The sequence below is a fragment of the Triturus cristatus genome, chromosome 9 (genome assembly GCF_964204655.1).
Source record: "Triturus cristatus chromosome 9, aTriCri1.1, whole genome shotgun sequence".
In the NCBI taxonomy this organism is placed as follows: Eukaryota; Metazoa; Chordata; class Amphibia; order Caudata; family Salamandridae; genus Triturus; species Triturus cristatus.
The window spans coordinates 229,760,240-229,779,890 of record NC_140592.1 but is presented as its reverse complement, the minus strand read 5'-3'; the positions used below and the strand labels follow the sequence as shown (position 1 = coordinate 229,779,890).

Sequence of the window (19,651 nt, the reverse complement as noted above, 5' to 3'; positions counted from 1 at the left end):
ACAAGTGTTGGTCGTGTGATGCTCCCAATGCTACCCTACCCCACATGCTATTTCTTTGCAGACATGTACATGATTTTTGGTTACAGGTATGGGCCCAAGTCAATGTTATTTTTCATACTTGTATTCCTTTTTCTCTTACGCACCTTTTCTTGGGCAGTTTATCCACTAGCTGGAACAACGTAGACATGTCTGTACGTATTGTTGACTTGTTATTGGCTGTTGCTTTTCAGCAGATTACTGTTAATTGGAAAAATGCATCCAATATTTCTTTCAAAGCGTGGTGGTATAATGTCTGTCATAACCATAGACTTGATAATGCCTTTGTCTTTCCTGTTCAATTAGCAGCTAAGCGTGCAGACCTGTGGCTCCCCATTACGCTATATTTAGATAATTGTGCTGCTCGCTCTTCCCTTCCATCGCCTGCTCAACAAGAAGTTCCCAAACCCCCATGATACCCTTTTCACGTTCAGAATGTTTCACCCTACTGTTTTATTTTCATGCTTTTTGTAATTAATCGTTTAGTCAGGATTGATATAATTTCCTTGTTTCTTTTCAATGCCCATGTTCATTGCTTTGCTGTGTACTTTCTCTTACATATTCCATTTGCAATCCCCTCCCCCCCCCTTTTTCTCTACCCTTCTTCCTCTCCTCCTCCTTCCTAATTGATATTTTGTATCGCATTTTACTTGCTCATTATCTAATAAAATTCTCTTAAACTTAAAACTGGTCATCCACATTTTACTTCCGCCCACCACAGCGTTCAGCATGGGGGCAAAGGGACAGTCCACCTCAGCCATTGGGACTCTGCGCTGAGTGATAGCATGTTGTTTGATCACATGTGCACAGAGAAGTCGACTTCATCCCATGATGATGTTGGACCAAAGCTTTGCTTTGACAATATATTTTTCTTTCTTCTCGCAATCACTTTATTTGTAGTCATTCCTTTAGGGTTAATATAGGTCTTCAAGTTGCAGTAATTCAAAGCCAATAGGGCACTTTATTTGCGCTGGTTTTTTGCTATGATGTGCTGTAAAATAAAAAAAACAGTTTATATACTTGTACACCAGCCTGCTAGAAAGCACCCATACTGTTCGCTGAAAATTATATGTGATGATTCTTTAAAAAAGAAAAAAGAAATGACTGCAAGCACTTGGTCACCAAGTTTAGATGGTGGCATGTTTTCCATGTTTTTCTTTATTTGTGCGGCATATGCTTACAGTAAAGTAGTTTTAAAAAAACATGAATGACCACACCAGCTTGCCAAGGACAGGTCTGTTGACTTTACCAATGCTTGTTTTCCTGATGGCTCGACATAATTTGCTTTACTTAGAACCTCATGCCCTTATCAGCACACATCACAATTCAGACACAAAATCCCATTTGCGCCTGAATAGGGATTATAACAGTTACACTACGCATATGTTATGTAAAAGAGATTTGTACACCGCATGGCTGCCCCAGCAACGGGGCGTCCCAGAGCTAAAACCAGATATAACATTGCAGGATGGAAACATAGGAGGTGTGGATTAGTTCGGGAAGAGGTAAGTTTTTATAGCCTTTCTGTAAACCAGATGATTCTGGATACCTCTGATAGACAAAGGTAGAGAGTTCTAAAGTGTAGACGCCAGCATCCTGAAAGAGCGACCCCCGGCTCTTGCTCCTATAACTCGGGGGATGCATACTAAGTGCAGATCTGCTGAACGCATCGGGCATCACTTTGAATACGACACTAGCATATCGGAAAAAATAGGAGGCGCTTGCTGGGTGTGAATTTTAGGGGCAAAGTCTAAGATCTTAAAATGAAATCTTCTATCAATTGGCAGCCTGTGTAACTTAGGCATGAACTTTGATACTGAGCAACATTTAGGGTGAGCAAAAAGAGTGCATGCTGCTGCGTTTTGTACCCTCTGTAATCGCTGAATTCCATATTTGTTTGCGCCTAAATAAAGAGAGTTACAATAATCCAATCTAGATAAGATTGTACATTGGATAACGGTCAAAAAACCCTAACAGAGGCTTGAGTCCACGTAAAATCCCCAAACAGATCCCCGCAACTGCTTTTGTTTGGGCTTCGAAGGACAAGGCACTGTCTACCCATAAACCCAGATTTTTCACAATCTCCTTGGGCGGGGGTACGGGCCCCGAAGCACCTGGCCACCATTGTTCTGACCACAAATGGCTGTCTTTCCCTAGCATCTACATTTCAGACTTACTGGCATTTAGCTGCAGACAATTAGCCGTCATCCAGGCTGCGCTTGCCAGCATGTCTTTCTGAAATTTAGTGAGGTTATGCTTGCAGTAGTTGGAGAAAGAGATAACCAGTTGGGTGTCATCAGCGTAGGAGATAACCAGTTGGGTGTCATCAGCGTAGGATACTAATGGCCCACAAGGGGTTGTAGATAGATATTAAAGAGCGTAGGGCTCAGCATCGATCCCTGCGGACCTCCATAATGGAAAGCGTATTCCCTAGAGCCGTAGGGGGGTGCAGTGACCTGAAATGTTCTGCCATCCAGAAATGATCTGACCCAGGCCAAGGCCATGTCACCGATACCTATCTCCTGCAAGCGACGCAGTAGGATCTCATGAGATACCGTATCGAATGCGGCACTGAGGTCAAGAAGAATCAAAGCCGCAGAGTTTCCTTCATCCAGAGTGCTTCGTACTTGTTCCGTCAACACCAACAAGGCAGATTCGGTGCTGTGGTGTGACCTGATTGGACTCTACAAACTTCGTGAGAATGGAATTCACATAGGATCCAGTGGCTTTAGCCAAAAATGGCAGCCGGGATATGGGGCTATAATTTTCCGGTTTGGCTGTCTGTCTCCACAAGTTTCACCACGTAAAAAATGGGCATGATTGTGCAGAAAACATCACATATTCCGAGTTATGCACCTTGGAATGGGAGAAGCATGTGTCATTAACATGAATATCTTCCTTTCCAAGATCTGAAACTCGGAATGTGGTACAAACTAAGAACCCAATAAATACCACACCACCATAGTACTGTTTTTTGAAAGGTGCACATTTACCACTCAAAATTGTGCAGGTGAGTGAAAGAAGACCATGGTTCTCAGTTTTGCCTTTGCACTTACTCTGTGATCTATGCACTGTGTCTCATGCTTGGTCCATGCATTACCATTAACAACTCTTTGTGTGAAGAACGTACTCCTGAAGATCCTTATCCTGTCTATGAGTACTTTGTGTGGGGATTTTTAAATGAATTGCTGAAATCCAAGTTTATCCTATCCATCTCTCCTCCTTGGTCGACTTCTTCAGTTGCATACAGCAGTCAATGAAATTGATTACATTTGTCTTCTGGTTTTGACATGAAGGTTTCCCCCAATCTTCCTTTTATAGGTTTTGCTATTTTTTTCCTGCTATCAAGATGAGTCCCTATGATACATTGTCTACAAGGTTGTACTAGGCTGTCGATGGTGCCACTAATACCTTCCAAAATCTAAATGAGAGGCATAATGCATAGCCATATTGCCATGTCCTCCTTGTGCTTCGCTGTTTCTTAATCCATAAATCAGCTGAGGTTTACCCCGGTCATATTTTCATTTCTGACCTTCAGTTGTACACATATATTAATGGTTTCCATTGTGATAATTTGGCAAAATAATTTGATAATTAATTCAGGTTCTATACTTATTACTAGTACACTTGTACCCCATTCTTCAAACATCTTTACAACACAACCCTCCCTACACCGTACCTAAAATGTTTTGGCTCCCTGTTTGTTCTTTGTGCTATTCTTTCTTCAGTTTGTGTCTCTGCCATCCCAAGTGCCTTTCCTTTATTTCTTTGCAAATCCACATGCTCACCACTTACCCAAAAAATGATTTGCTTTTACTTATTCTGTCGTGTCATGCATTTTTCTCTAATTGTTTTTTTTATATATTATGTAAAGTTTGTTGGGCTTGTGGACCAGAAAATTGCCAGTCTGTCTATCATTGTTGGTATGGCTTTAGGGGCCTTGCATCCTCCAAGGTTAAAGGGTCACCGACCCGAACAGGAAGTAGAAAATTGTATTCCCATTCAGAGCCAATTGTCTCTACCTAGCTGGAGGTTTAGCAGTAAGGGAACACATCTGTTTCCTTAAAAATCACTCTGTGCTCGAGATCCCACCTTCCTGTAACATATTGTTATAAAGAAGCAACCATCTCTGCGGGCCCGATCTCTTACACAGGAAAAAGGGAATATTTTACCCACCTCCCTTATCCTGGGACTTATTAAACCCTTCCCATGAGTTAGACCCCCAAGAGAAAATACCATGGCACACTTGTATCTCCAACGTTAGGATAATTAAGCACCTCGCTTAACAGAGGTGTAGGCAGACTTACGCAATGTCAACAGGTCCAGACCTTGCTGTATTCCCAACCTAAAAGTGACTCACTGAAATTAAAAAGGCTTTCTAGCATCTAGTTCTTGGGCAGGGTATTCCCATTGCTTGTACATATAAAAAGTGCTGAGCTTTCTTTAAATAGAAGGGTGTAGGAGCAGCAGACTAACTTTAGAGAAAGGAAAGACTGAGAACCTGTACTTCCACACAAATGCTGACTTACATGCTCCCATGCTGACTCTCACAGCCATCCATTCCTACTGACACTTTCGTTCCTCACTAGCTCACACAATTCATTACAAACAGGCTAACTTCTCATTATCTCCTGAACAGCCATACAAGAGATTGAAAAGCACTGCATCTATTAATATATTAATATATAGGGGTTTAAGGTAGTTTAGGAATCTGTGAACAAAGGAAAAATGTGGCTACACCATCTCCTCCTAAAGCAATTATCCTCCAACCACAAAAGGACCACATAATCACACTGCATCCTCCAGGAGCACAATACACCTCAACAACTTAAAAGTGGCCTCATAGGGTGGAGCTTTTGAGAATAATCTACAAAAGCTGAAAAGAAGCAGACAAGTCCAAATGGGATCCAAGGCATTATGTTTAAAACAAACAAAAAAGTCTGGCTAAAACCATTGGCCAATGTCTTCAGAAAATGCAATCACTCATCACTAATTCTGGCCTCAGGGCAAGGATCTTTTATCCACCTAATTTATGAAAAGGACATCAGAAAAGATCCATCTAAATATAGATTTGTTGCATATTTAAACACACAGGCCATATACTGCACCCCATCGATTCTAGCAGACCTCTATGACTGGGCAACTCAATTTAGCATGATCTCCTGGAATCAGACAAGCTAATGGCGGTACGCTGGACAATATCATAGTCTTCTCCTATTTCATCTACAACAACCTAAGAGCAGATAGATCCCTCCATGTTTACTTTATGAACTTTGAAAACGTCTGTGATAGTACACACAGAGGCCTTTTCTTGGCCAAATTGTCCATGCGGGACATTCCAAATAAAACACTAAAAGCAATTATCCAGCTCTACTCCAACAGCTAGGTCCTAGTGAAACTAGACCTAGAGGGCACTTTAAACAAGAAACTATTTGTCAACTCAGGCCGCTAGCATAGCCATGTGCTAGCTCCACTACTGTTTAATCTGCTTGTTGCCAACTCTGATGCAAATTTTGCGAATCATCGAGCATGTCCACCTAATGGTCATCGGCTATGGACTCTACCATTATGGTGCTAAAACCCTTTCTAAACAATAATTATAGCAAATGCCAAATTCTCAAAGTAAACTACAACAAAAGTTCTAACCTTCTCAAGAAAAGGGAAAATCTCAAGAACTAGGAAACCTGTATACCATTCAATTTCCAGTATCTCTTCTGAAAATATGTAGGGGTGGAATTCAAATCAACAGGACAACACAAAGCCAACATGCAAGAATTGAAAAAGAGGGTTAAAATTTGCATTAGCTAAAATAGCACGCCATCAGATTGGGCCAAATGGGAAACCATTGCTAAATATATACATGCAAAGTTTTTAATGTGACTATCATACGGACTGGCTGCCTTTCCTGGCAAATTTGAAAATTGGGAAACAAAAATCCAGATCTTAAGACTTTATTGCGGTATGTTCGATGTTGGTGAGGTACAACAAAGCTGGGCAATTTAAGCGACAATCCTGCATCAGGTTTTGTACTTACTTTAAGGAATCACTTTTCCCGATTTTAAAAGGAAACAGCTTTTACGTCCCAAATTTCGCGACGCCAGTATAAGAAATTGTCTAACCACAATCTCACTGTCTTTTCGCTGTAAAAACCAGTATGCTTATTAGCAGATTTATAACATTTATCAATATAGTTTTTAAACACATAAAACAATTGATGCCAAATCGATCATGAACTAAAACTAAATTTCATACTTTTTGCATATTGTAATTGAATGGTTTTATTAACTGTATTTTATATTTAATCTATGATTTTGCATTGAATGGTTTTAATTAATCCTCTATAAAATATTATAATATTATTAGTAGTATGTTAAGAATATCCATTTAACCAACCAGGTAGTCAGAGATCAGTAAGCATCAAAAGACCGCCATGTAGTTCATACATCCTTCAGCCACAGAAGCAGATTTCATAACACCCTCTGAGTCCTTGCTGGCTAGCCCATGTACTCAGTCTGCACAGGCATCTTAAGACCACCATGTGGCGCCCAGGTGCCCTTTGAAGCCCTTATTACAAGGCATTGTAATACTGGGTGCTCTATTACAGATACCGCCAGTAGCGGTCCGTGGAGGGAGTTCCGTGGGGCGGTGAGGCGGGGCGGGGAAATGTAAACACATGAATATGGATGAACGGAGGTAAGTACACATTTAAATAAATAAAACAAATTTGTTTGCGCGCGCTGCATCGCAAAATGCGATGCAGCGCGCGCAACGAAATTCGTTTTATTAATTTAAATGTGTACTTACCTCCGTTCATCCATATTCCGGTGTTTACATTTCCCCACCCTGCCCCTCCCCCGCCCCGCTTCACCGCCCCACGGACCGCTACTGGATACCGCGTGTCATTACTGCAACTAACCATTATGAGTTTAACATTTGGAATGGGGAAGAACTCATGGGAATCACTGTTTACCTGCCAATTTCCATATGTTATTTCGATTTTCGGTTCAAGTTACCAATGACATTCTGCTGTCTTTCACCAGGTGAAGTGGCAGAGTGAAACAATCACGGCATATGGTGCTCCCATGGAATTTGTAATTGCAATAAGTGGATTCACCGGCCCCTTCGGGATTATTGGGATTAACATGCAGCTTGTTATGGGTTCCTTAGAGTGTACAGTAGTACTGGATATATACTGCTATATCTATTAGGGAAAATGTTGAAAACAACTTCCACACTGGCACACTGAATGTTCTCCCTAAACAGAATGCACTCCCTGATCAGGAACATCTATGACAAACAACAATTTTAAATAGCTCCAATTAGTCAATGTACAATAAAATAATCAAAAGAAAGCAACAAAGCAAATCTAAATTAAAATATCGAATACAAGAAATGCACAAATCCAGGTAAGGCAGTATTTGGTTGTTTTTCATCGGTGTCATTGGTTTCTTAAGCACTCGTTCAAATATAAATAAATCATCCTGTATACAAAATTGTGTTTATTCCTCTTAGGACCAAAGAGCAGGAGCGGTCCGTGCAGGTAAGAGTGGTGGGGCGGTGAGACCGGGTTGGTGGGGGGGGGGGGTATTCAACAAACGACCACAAAGGAAAATTAAATAAATAAATAATTTTCCCTCGGCGTCTGTCGGAATCCCTCCCCCACCTGTTACCTGCATGAGCCGCAGCTGCCAAAGAGCGCAGCTCACCAGTTCAGTACTCCTCTCTTTGCGTGTCAGAGTGGTCTCACATGTTCTTGTATGCAAACCCTCTACTTGAGAAAGATTTCAAACCTTATGAAGATATTTCATGTGAGAAGGTGATCGCCGGTAGAAATCATTTATCAGGGTATTCAGAGACTTGCCTTACCTGTGCTGACTGTTAATGTCAGTTTTAGAGACTGATTAAAGTAGGAAGCCTTGCAGATGAATAATTTCCAAAGCAAAGAGAAGTTCCATCTAATAATAAGTGTCACATTCCTGTGGGTACAACACACATATTATCATTCTTACCTGGCTTGCACAATTGACCATCAGGTGAAAAAAGCCTGAGAATGGGCGTGGGTTAACGGATAAACACTGAGCTTGCAGACGAGTCAACACCTCAATTACTATGTGCCATCCACAAAGAGTGAGATAGTGATACGGTTCACTTGTGTCAATTCTTTTCTTAGAGTACCATCAAAATGTCCACACAGCTCTTTGGTCGTTAGGAAAGAGAGGTTCTGATGCACTGCAATGGAGTTTGTCTTGCCTGAGTAGTTTTGTTTTTACTTGGTATAGTCAGATCAAACAATAGTAACGTATCCCCACTTACAAAAAACTCAGATTTAAGGGGTAAGCATATAGGTCTTTTTATGGGTATTAAACCTGCAACCACAGGAGGAAGTGGGGAAGCCTTGGGGAATGTTGTTTGCTTAAGTCAAGTTTTTGTGCTCAACGTATGTGTTTTGGGATGTTTGCTGTTATGGGCATCAGCGAAAGACATGGAATTGGGCTGGGTGCTTTGGCCTGGTTGATGGTGGACTGGATAGGTAGGATGAAAGAAACTTGCAGGGACTAGGAAATGTGGATTGTTTGAAGGGGAATGCAGGGGATGAGTCCTTTGGGAGTAGTATAAAGGAATGTGCTTATGTTTTATTTAAATGTTCGAAAGTGCTTGTTACTCAAAAGCATATAAACTCTTTACAATTGAAAGAAGTATTGCAAGTAATATTAGCGAAATCATCAGTCTTGGTGCAATAAAACAAATCAGTGGCATAGGTCTTACATTAAGTTGCATCTTTGCTGCATTGGAACATTGATAGTATTCGACCACTTTAAATTTCTCGAGTAGCAACCAAATGCTTGTCCTTTGTACAAAGCAGTTTAAAGTGTGAGAATTTTTGGATGACATAAAAATTAGTGAATGGCTCAAAATGTTTTTTTTATCTCTTCTTGTTGAGACAGCATTTTCCCCTAAGCTGTGGGCTGTGTGAATTTGGTTGCCATCTCACTTTTCGAACACAAGATTATAGAAAATGCAGATAAGAAATTTCTCATTGAGATGATTAATGAACAGGATGATACATTGGCAGCAGGTGGGATCCGTACCATATGTGATTTGAAATTCTGTGACGTGTAATCCATGTTATTGCTGTGCAAAAACACTTAGGGGCCGATTACGATACGGCCCAGAAAGGCTCCAACCGATGGTCGGAGCCTTCTGGGCCTCATCGTAATTGGTACCTCAGTTTACTTTCCGACCGCCACATTACAATGCTGGGGTCGGAAACTACACCGGCCGGTCATTCTGGCTGGCTTGTGACGGGCTCAAGTAGCCCGTCTGCCAGTCGGAACCGGCTCCTAATCCCAAAGGGAGGTCCTTTCTGCCTTTGGGATTACGATGCATGGTTTCTGGCCGGCCTGTCCAACATGGCAATCATGTCAGAAAGCATGTTTGTGGGACCCCAGCAGGGCCCCCTTGGGTGTGTGGCCTCTGGTTGGGGGCAGAGGGTGCACCTATGGTGCCCCTCTGTTGATCCATTCACCCCGTGTCAGGCACCTTAGCGAAATGTAGGAATGTGACCGAACAGTGTTCAGTCGCATCCTAATTAGGCAGTTGGGACCGCCGACCAGAGGTCGGTCTGTCCTAGGACCTAGACGGTGTCTGGCACACCTAAGTCTACCCAACAAGGTGATTAACCCCTATATTTGTATTCCAAAAGGTTGGTTACATTATTCAAGATAATGTCAAATTGTGTGAAATGTGGTTTGCTCGCATCACCAGTGAAAAAACCCTACTTTCACCACTTCTTCTTCTTTCCTTTTCCTCTACCTTAACCTGTCACTTTTTCTTCTACCAATGACGACTTGTTGAGCTAAAGGTGTTCATAAAGCCTTAAACGCACATGTAAACTTGGACACACTCGTTTAACCGAATATATGCCTTCTGTATACTTTGTAAAAATCAATAAAGTATTTGGAAGAAAAAGAAAAAAAAAAGAAATTGTCATGCATGCGACTAACTTGCATGAGAAAGACATTTGAGATACAAAGAGAATACTGGTGGTTTGAGCAGGAAATGTCTTCTGGCATTTTCTGTGCAAACCTGTTGCCACATATTATGCAAATTTGCATAATGCAAAATTTCACTCTTTCCCACTAATTTTGCAAAATGTAATTCCCAAATTATGTGAATTTCACCAGCGTATTTAAAACTTTCCCCAGGCCTGCTGTTTATCATAAAAGTCACGTTTCAAAATAGAAACATGTAAGGTCAGAAAAGTTTCACTTTTCCATCCTAATCACGTGTAATCACTTTTGATTTTTATGCTATAATGTGTCAAAAAGATGTGACACATTTTCTTCAAATAGCTTAAACTTATCTATGTGGACACAGATGGTCTGAAGACATTTTGTCCTAACCGCAAATACATGAGTGATTCAAAGCTAAGCAGAGGTATGATGCCTCGATAAAAGGCATGACTTGCTTTGAAAGAGGTGCAGTACTTGAAGATGGGAAAGTTCATTAAACATTTATTATGAGTAGTAATTGATTAACTATTTTTTCTATAAAAAGCAAAGGAAATGGTTAGAAGAATAGTCATTCCATTTACTACACTGGATGTTCTGATTCAAAATATTTTATCAGCAAGTCACTGACGAAGGATTTTGCTCCACTGCAGCCTACTCTATCAAAGGTGATTGGTAGTGGAAGATGTGGAACTTTCTTTTGTCTTTGCAGTCTGCTAAGATGGAATGTTAGTTTGAAGTAGGTATGGATGGTGTTTTTGGATAGCCCAAACCTATCAACAAGACAAAGGAAAGCTGTACAGGGTCAAAGGGTAAGGAAAGAGTCGACGAGTGCTTGGAGAGGAAGCTGTGTTCAGAGAATGAAGTGTGGCTCAATGTGGAGAAGTGTGGCTCAATGGTTAGAGCGGCAGATCGCAATGCAGAGCACTGGTCCGGGACCAGGGTTCGATTCCCGCTGCGGCAGGGTCTCGGGCTATAAATTCCTCAGACTGGATATTCTCGCCTCAGTGCCTATTCTAATCATGGGTCCCACGCTGCAACTCTGGGCAATAGCTTGCTTAATCTCCACAACGGCCCCAACAGTGCTAGGATGCCTGGCTTCACCATGGGGGTGCCCAGGAGTGGACACTTCACACGGAAAAGCCAGGAAGGGTTCCTTCAGCGGTATGAGTACAGTGCTGAGATACCCTCTAGGGGTGATTCAGTGCTATATAAGTACATACACATTTACATTACTATGTTGTGGTGTAGTGGTCTGTAAATTGGCATGTCTTTAGCTCTTCCCTAAATAGAGCAGGGTTAGAGCCGTCCTGATGTTTACAGGGCACTGAATATTGTAGTTCGATATCATCTCACATAAATATTGTGCCCTAGAAATTGTTTACAAAAACATTTCTCTTATGGAGCCTGTAATAGATCTACACTCAGTGACAAATATTTCTGGAACCGGTATTCTGACATAGAAACAGCAATAGGGTTATCTACAAACCTGACCATGATTACGAGGGGATGGGAGAACATCACAGAACGTTTAATCACCCTCAAACAGCTTCCTATATAAGACAACGTTTCCTAAAATTAGCCTGCATCACCTACAAAGTGATATATGCAGCATTTCTCCTAAATTTCCTTGTGCACAAACTGTTTTCATATGAGGCATTCGTAAGGAGTCTGGACACATTCCACCTGGAAAATCCTGTTTTCAAAATACTAAAGCAGTCTTTCTCTGGAAAGGCACCAAAAGTTTAGAACTTAATTCCACTAGCCATTAGGAAAATCCCTTACTAAGACTCTTTAAAAAACTACTTGAAAAGCATTTTGTTGTAGCAACACTTTCTCTGAAAATAGCTCCTTCTGCTGGGTGGATATATTCAAGAGTGACATAAAACGGTTGCAGTAGTTTCTATAAGTAGCTGGGCATTTGTTGAAACATTTTTCTTTTCTATGTTTAATTTTCTCCTGGCAAGTTCCCTCTCTAATTTCCTATGTTTCTGTTTCGGCCTTGTATTGTGTACAAAAATGTAATCCTTTGTAAAGTATTCTGTTACCACTTTGTGGTCTTGTCTGCGCTATAATAGACTGCTAAAAATAATACATAACCGTAGGTCTTTGTTTGTAGACGATGATGTGATGCATTTGGCTCATCATTTAGAATGCAGCAAGGCTTAGCCTGAGTTTGCCCAAGTATTTTCAGAAGGTGCATTGGCTTCGGAGAACTCATGTCATATGACAGTCATTTGAGTATTATTAAGTGGAAAGCGTCGTCAGTATAAAACTTTGTTGGATTTCCTCCCTTTTTTTTCTAGATTCTTTTTGCTATGCTAGAAGGGTAGAGTGCAGAGTACCTGTTGTTGCAAGAGCAAGATTTCAGCTTTATGAAGACTCATTCATCATTAATGTGAACAAAAACCACAAAAATTAACATGACCGACGTGTTGCGACTCCACACCTTCAACTGGGCCTTGAATTTATTAAATCCAGCTGCCCCTGTAGCACATAAGTTACTTTGGTTGTGTGTGCGTGTGTGTGTATACATATATATATATATATATATATATATATATATATATATATATATATATATATATATATATATATATATTACCTACTGGCGGTCGCCAGTAGGTAGTTATAGTTAGGACCACGTTTCCATAGGAAAACCTCAACATTCTATTTTGAATAACTTTGGCGCCGGTCGACGAATCCTCGCGAATTTCTCAAAATAGGTGGGGCGCTACGCTCCGCTCCTACCCTGAAAGTCTCGGGGGGATCCGTCAAGCGGGGGCTGAGATAAAAGGGGGGTCCCAAAACGCGTTTTTCCCATGCATTTTTCCATAGGACCTTTAGAACGACCTACAGCCCGAACGGCTGAACAGAATTACTAGAAATTTGGCAGAGAGGTAGTCCGTAGGTCAAGGAAGTGCCTTTTGTAGGTTTGGTGTAAATCAGTTCAGTAGATTTTGAGAAAATAGCCTTTAAATCAATATATATATCTGAGCCAGCTTACGGTACGCTTACCGTACGCTTACGGTAAGCGTACGGTGGCGTGCGCGAGCGCGATTCTGATTGGCTCTTAGATCTTAGTAAACATTCGAATCGGCCGAAACCAGGAAGCGGCGGCCGCCATTTTGTGTATTTCACTCTGAAAAAAAAGAGTGAAAACAAGGAAAGGGGGCAATGAGGAGAGTTACAGACCCCCTAACAATTGTAAGGGGGTCAAAGAAGGACAGAAAAGAACAAAAAAAAAAATTAATTTATTTTAAAAAAAATCACGGGGTACGCGTACGGTAAGCTCACGGTAAGCGTACGGTAAAAAAAAAATAAATAAATAAATGAAAATCAGATTTAAGAGTTTAGAAATTAGGGAGCTCTAAAAAGAGCTGTTGTGTTTATGGAGTCATTTTTTTAGTGGTACCTACAAGTAAGTACCGATGCAGAGTCTAAGGTTCAAGAGGAAGACTCTGTTCCCTTCATCATTGAAGTGCACACCATCTCCTCTATAAATGTCTTGCATGTCGTAACGCAAGTTGTTGTGGTAAATGGCACCCATACCATAGTCACGGAGGAAAGCAGAAACAGATTTGTTGACGTGCTTTCTTGCTTTGTCAATCTGTGGACAGAAATGATTGGACCAGTTCCATTTTTGCCTTTGGCATATGTTGGAAAACACAAAGGCAGTTTTAGGGAAAAGTGTAAACAGTTGTGCAAAGGTGTCCTTCATAAGCATTTCCAGACCTACCCCAGTCAAAGTGCCTAGGTCATTGCCACCACAGTGCACTATTATGAGGTCAGGGTGTTGGATTTGCATGAAGGATTTCACCAATGGCATCAATTGGTGCCACTTTAACCCTCTCTGACCAATCCATTTAATGTCTACATTTGGCAAAGCAAGGTCTCTCACCATATCTGTTTTCTCTGCAAACTTTTCACTCCAGAAGACATAGCTGTGCCCTACAATCCACACTGTGAACATCTTCAAAGGAGAACTGGATGCACTCAGGAGGTGTCTTTCAGTAGAATGGCAATATGAAAAGAAAGACAGTTTGGAAATGGAGGCATACATATTTTTTACAAAACAAAAAGAACTGATTGGCTGTTTCATACCATTCTAGAAAAAAAACTAGGCTGTATGTGAAAATTAATAGAAGCATGTTTTGTATTGGTACAAAAAAATGTGTAACCAAAGAACAGTACTATGGATTTGCAGTTAGGTTTGAAAAGTCAAGCACTCTTGCTCTGTGGAATTGAAACATTGTGTGTCGAACTTCTGACCTAACTGCACACAGCAGTGTTCCATGAGCTGTTGCTATGGTAGCAGGCAGAAGTCAAGTTGGGGGAAGGGTACTAGGCAGAAGTCAAGTTGGGGGCAGGGTACTTTTGGAAAAGGGTTGGTTTTCAACCAATAGAAATGTGTCATTACATTTGAAAAAAAGGGGGAAGCACTGAGATTTGAAACTTACATGTATATGTGTGGAAAAATAGAGGGAAAGTTTGCCATTATCTGGTTCTGCTGAGAGGAGAGAGGTGTACAGAACAGAGATCCTGGCTCTGATAATCTGCTGTTTGAGTGACACATTTCTTTCACAACTAACTAATTCTAAAGGTGAGTTTACAGTTTGAGAGGGGATGTATGTGGTAACTTAAGAAATGAATAATAGAAATGGGAATTGTTTTTGTTGTAGTTACACATGGTGGATTCATAATGTGTCAGTCTGTAAAAGAGATTTTCACTTGGCCCGAAAAAAAAAGAGCAGTAAGTGTGCTTTCAAATTGGCAAAGAAATTTCGTTTTGGCACTAATGTGAAAACATGACTGTGTGTGCATAGAAGAATTATAGGCAGAAATGTATTGCGTCTTGCTCTGGTGATTTCACAGTTGCAGTAGATGGAAAAGAGGAGCGAATTTTTGGGGGAAGAAGCAGAGGTTTAGCACACACCCATGTGCTTGCCATGTATAGTCATGCACAGTAATTAGAAGCGAGTGGGGTTTTCAGGTTTAAGTCTGTAATGCAAATACATTCAGCATCACTAAGGCTGGTTGCCCCTGCTGGAGTGTAGGCAGTCACAGAGAATACACACGGTGGTGGTCTGAAAAAAAAACTGCTTGGACATGTGCATTTAAATAAATTTAAAAAAAAGGTTTCAGAATGTGTCAGTCTGTAAAAGTGATTTCAAATTGAAAAAAGAGATATACACTTGCCCCCGAAAAAAAAAGAGCAGTAAGTGTGCTTTCAAATTGGCAAAGAAATTTCGTTTTGGCACTAATGTGAAAACATGACTCTGTGTGCATAGAAGAATTATAGGCAGAAATGTATTGCGTCTTGCTCTGGGGATTTCACAGTTGCAGTAGATGGAAAAGAGGAGCGAATTTTTGGGGGATGAAGCAGAGGTTTAGCACACACCCATGTGCTTGCCATGTATAGTCATGCACAGTAATTAGAAGCGAGTGGGGTTTTCAGGTTTAAGTCTGTAATGCAAAAACATTCAGCATCACTAAGGCTGGTTGCCCCTGCTGGAGTGTAGGCAGTCACAGAGAATACACACGGTGGTGGTCTGAAAAAAAAACAGCTTGGACATGTGCATTTAAATAAATTTAAAAAAAAAGGTTTCAGAATGTGTCAGTCTGTAAAAGTGATTTCAAAGTGTAAAAAGAGATTTTCACTTGGCCCGAAAAAAAAAGAGCAGTAAGTGTGCTTTCAAATTGGCAAAGAAATTTCGTTTTGGCACTAATGTGAAAACATGACTGTGTGTGCATAGAAGAATTATAGGCAGAAATGTATTGCGTCTTGCTCTGGTGATTTCACAGTTGCAGTAGATGGAAAAGAGGAGCGAATTTTTGGGGGAAGAAGCAGAGGTTTAGCACACACCCATGTGCTTGCCATGTATAGTCATGCACAGTAATTAGAAGCGAGTGGGGTTTAAAAAAAAAGAAAAAAAAAGATGAAAGATAAGGTTGGCTCTTAAAAGAACCGTTGTGTTCATGCAGGGACAGAGGAAAGAAAGATTGGGAATATTAGACGGTACGACAAGTGTGCTGATCTATTTTACTGTTCACCAGGGAAACACTGGTCTCCCTATAAGTAATTAGATCGTGACAAGTGGCGCACCGTACTTCAACCCTCGCAAACCGAGGGTTAATTTCCAGAGGGCCAGCAAAAGGAGATTCTCCCCCCACAGATGAAGGGCTCACCTGACCTGCAGAAGAAGGAGTCTGCCCTGCAGATGATGGTCCAGGCTGAGCTGCTGTGGATGTACTGGCTCGTCTTTCTGAAGAGTTACCTCCAAAAAGATGACCATGTGTCCTTCTGTGTACTTCTTTGAGGTGCCTCATCATGGTGTGATTCCCAAAGGAATACTTCCTGTCAGGATTACCTCTAGAAAGTACACGCTTACACAGAATGCAAGTAACTAAGGGTGCATTCACCTTTTGCTGGCCTTCTGGAAAAGTAAAAAAATCCCAAACATAAGAAGGCTTTACTTTCCTCGCTCTCTGCCTCAAGACAGTGCTGCTGGTGCTAGCCTCACTCTCAGAAGGGCTCTGCTGTTCTGCCATCGTATCCCAAAGACAAACCAGCTCCTTCTCCTAAGGGATCACAAGCAGAAATGAGGGGAATGGGTGTGGTGTAGGAGAGTTCTAGAACTGAAAGTAGTTTCAACCAATCAAAAGTTGTGTTTCAAGATCACATGACCTACCGTACGCTTACGGTACGCTTACGGTGCGCTTACGGCAAAAAGTACGCGTGCGCGTAAAAAAGACACGCGCTTGCGCACATGCGCATAACAGTCATTTCCCGGCACTTCCGCGTAACGTGCGCGTGTTGCGTAAGCGCGCACGCGTCCCACGCGCAGTACGCGCGGCTACGCAAAGTGCGTAACTATACGCAAGCAGCGTAGATAGATTACGGACGTTGCGTAAACCGTACGCTTACCGTGAGCTTACGGTACGCGTACTATAAAAAAAAAAAAAAAAAAAAAAAAAATCTGGAAATAAATTTTACATGTTTATTTTAAAAAATATATATAAAAAAAATATTTAAGGATTTTAAAAATTAAAGCATAGTCTTTATAAAAGATAAGAAAATTAAAATAAAAATATGTTTGAAAAAAATGAAGAATATAAAAAAAAAAAGCATTTAAAAAACCTTGCAAATTCACTGAAAAAACCATGGGTTTCACACACGTTATAGTTAGGAATTAGCATTTAAAAAACCTTGCAAATTCACTGAAAAAACCATGGGTTTCACACACGTTATAGTTAGGAATTAGCATTTAAAAAACCTTAGAAATTCACTGAAAAAACCATAGGTTTCACACACGTTATAGTTAGGAATTAGCATTTAAAAAACCTTAGAAATTTAGTGAAAAAACCATAGGTTTCACACATGTTATAGTTAGCTGGACATTTTACTCGTAAAAAACCAATGAAATTGCCCCGTTATAGTTAGTTCAGCTAACTATAACTCGCGCGCCCGCAATGCACTGCTGATGACGTCACATATTACATCACTCATGACATGGTCAGTGACATCACTCATGACATCACTGATGACATCTCAAATGACATCACTGATGACCTCACTGATGACATCATCCTTGTGATAGAGTGGCAGACCTCCTCTCACCTTAATATAAGCTTTGATACACACATTCAAAAATAGAGACTAAAAATTTCAAAACAATGGACATACCAATACCAGTTACAACAACCTCTTCAGTAATTCTAAGATCCACATACACATCCACTCATTCACCAACAGTCCTATACAGTCACTCATACATGTACTCACTCATCATATGTACTCATACATCTATACATCCTGTTACACAATGCCACTCATCCATAGAGTTACTCACACACATAGTCACTCATGCTAATAAAGAATCAAACATACATTTACTTGCATATACAGTTATACACACACCACCACACTTACTTCTACGGAAACTTACACATACTTAGTCTTTTAAACAATCACTTATAGAAACACATACTTATTCATACAGGAACTCTTTCAATCTCTCACTCTCACATATACTCACATATATACACCAATAGTCACATATACTAGTTTAAAACATATGTAGTCACTCATAAAGACACTATTGAGACAGTCATTCACTCACTAACACACCCATACACACACTCATCCACCCATGCAGTCCTGCACACATGCTCTGTTCAACACATACAAACAGTGAGTCACTCATTCATGCACCGATGCACTACGTAATACCCCCCACCGAACCATGCAGACACTCAGACTGATACTCAAAAAAACAACTAATAACCTATATAGACACCCATGTAGCTACTCACCAACCCATGCAGCCACTTATACACAAAGTGAGAGACTGATACAGATATTTACATATTTAAACATTACTCACTAAGCCATGTATTCACTATGATACACTTAATCAGTCAGTTACACAATCAATTTTTCAAAAACAAATCATCCATTTAGACAGTAATATACCCATTTATTCTTCCATCAACCTTGAGATATACATATATAAAACATATTTAATTTTCAGAAAAACACACATTCACTGGATGATGTCATCAGTGAGGTCATCAGTGATGTCATTTGAGATGTCATCAGTGATGTCATGAGTGATGTCACTGACCATGTCATGAGTGATGTAATATGTGACGTCATCAGCAGTGCATTGCGGGCGCGCGAGTTATAGTTAGCTGAACTAACTATAACGGGGCAATTTCATTGGTTTTTTACGAGTAAAATGTCCAGCTAACTATAACATGTGTGAAACCTATGGTTTTTTCACTAAATTTCTAAGGTTTTTTAAATGCTAATTCCTAACTATAACGTGTGTGAAACCTATGGTTTTTTCAGTGAATATATATATATATATATATATAGATGTAGATATATATAGAGATAGGTAGATAGATAGATAGATAGATAGATAGATAGATAGATAGATAGATTAGATTTACTATTCCTAACACCACATCTAAATACCATAGACAGAGAAATATATATATATATATAAAGTTATATCGATCTATGTAAGGTATGTAGATGTGGAGTTTGGAATAGTAAATCTATAATTCTTCTCTATGCACCTACAATCTTTCAATATTTTGTCCCTCAATATTCTGTTCATGATATTCTTGTATCTCGATTTTATTAGGCAAGGTATTCAGTAGTACAATCCTTTACTCCTAGTCATCCTCACACTGGGGCATTTATATGCTAGATGGAGGGAGAGCGTTTTTATCACTCTCTTCTACAATACCGTAATTCTCTTTGTTGTGTTTAGTACTCAGGTGTTTTACAATTGGATGTGTTCAACCTATGTAGGACCTGACTGTTGAGTCCCACAGATGTATTGCTTCTTAATTTTTTCCATTCAACATTTAATACGAACACTCACACCAAAGGTGTAGGTATCAATAGTACAGCAGGTGCAATGATACCGGGACACAGAGGTTTAAGAGGTCAACTTAACTCAAAGTATGGCTGTTCTTTTCTACCCAGTTTCTTGGTAGAGATCCAATTTTCTTTGCATTAAGTAGCGCCTACACCCTTTGTATGGCACTAATTGTCACAAGGTTATTTAAGATATCTTCAAAAGATAGGA

General features: G+C 40.3%; 1 protein-coding gene across 3 annotated transcripts in view; it reads left to right on the top strand.

The window, feature by feature from the left end:
* The window catches only part of FRMD4B (FERM domain containing 4B), a 558,786-nt gene that overhangs the window by 215,898 nt on the left and 323,237 nt on the right, over positions 1-19,651 (top strand). The window lies entirely within an intron of this gene.